This window comes from Calidris pugnax, unplaced genomic scaffold (assembly GCF_001431845.1).
Source record: "Calidris pugnax isolate Ruff unplaced genomic scaffold, ASM143184v1 scaffold225, whole genome shotgun sequence".
Taxonomy (NCBI): Eukaryota; Metazoa; Chordata; class Aves; order Charadriiformes; family Scolopacidae; genus Calidris; species Calidris pugnax.
Genome location: NW_015091072.1, coordinates 599,257 through 600,290, shown reverse-complemented (window position 1 = coordinate 600,290; position 1,034 = coordinate 599,257). Strand labels below are relative to the sequence as shown.

At 52.0% G+C, this 1,034-nt stretch overlaps 1 protein-coding gene across 7 annotated transcripts in view; it reads right to left on the bottom strand.

Annotated features, from left to right (window-relative positions):
• CHD4 (chromodomain helicase DNA binding protein 4) overlaps window positions 1-1,034 on the bottom strand; it is a 21,559-nt gene that overhangs the window by 19,884 nt on the left and 641 nt on the right. The window lies entirely within an intron of this gene.

The window sequence follows — 1,034 nt, the reverse complement described above, 5'->3', positions numbered from 1 at the left end:
CCCCCGAGGGGTAGGGGCAGCCAGGCAGCCCTTCCCTTTGTGGCAAGCTGCGGGAGCAGGCTGGCCACCCGCCCTCCCCCGCCGCCCCGCCCACCGCACACAGCCAGAGTCACTCCTTCTCCCTCCAAGGGAAAATGGCCTCCTGACCACAGGAGCCGGGCAGGATGGAGGAAGCCACAGGTCAGAGGAGCTACAGCACCCAGGGGTGAAACGGCACAGGCCGAGCTCTCAGAACCTGGGGTCTCCCACACTTGGCCCCCCCTGCCACATTCCCCAACCAATAGAGGTATCTTTGCTCCCACAGTCCTGCAACACCAGGCCTTTCAGGGAACCCACCTCTTCTTCTCCCCCAGGTTCTGATTTAGAGCCTCTAGCACCCCAGCCTTTCTAATGTATGACCCAAATCTCTCCAGTTTGCAGGGATTTTAACAGTTCCTCTCCACCAAGATTTTCCTTACGAGGCTTACTGACAGTCCCCTTCTGACTAAGATTTCAGTGGTGCCACAAAACCCCAAAGATTAAGAAAAAAAAAAATCACCAAACAAAAAAGCCAAAAAGCCTACAGGACCATTTTCCTTTACCAGCTCAACCTTTCTCATATAACAGCACAAGACTACAGCATGAGTTAGTAAGACAACTCCAATTTGTCTTGCAATCCAGCACATCAGGGCATACATTATTCCTTTCCACAAGGAAGCGGAGAATCCAGATGTAGGTCCACAGAGCAAGTCATCAACAACAGCAACAACAACAACAAAAAACCCAAAACAGAAGCACACCCAGGGCTCTAACTCAAGCGATGATGAGGATGCAAACATGAGGGAAAAGGTAAGGTGCACAGACTACAAGAAAAGCAAAGGTGAGCAATCAGCACAGAGCAAGAACCACAAGAAACCTCAGTAATTGGGTGTGGTGATGAAGGAAAGTGGGTCATGCAACAGCCCAGGGCAGTTTGCTGTGGACGTCAACTGGTCTGAGTTCCCAGATGAAAGACAGCCAGGTACCTTGCCCTTTCACATACTACCCCCCCCCCC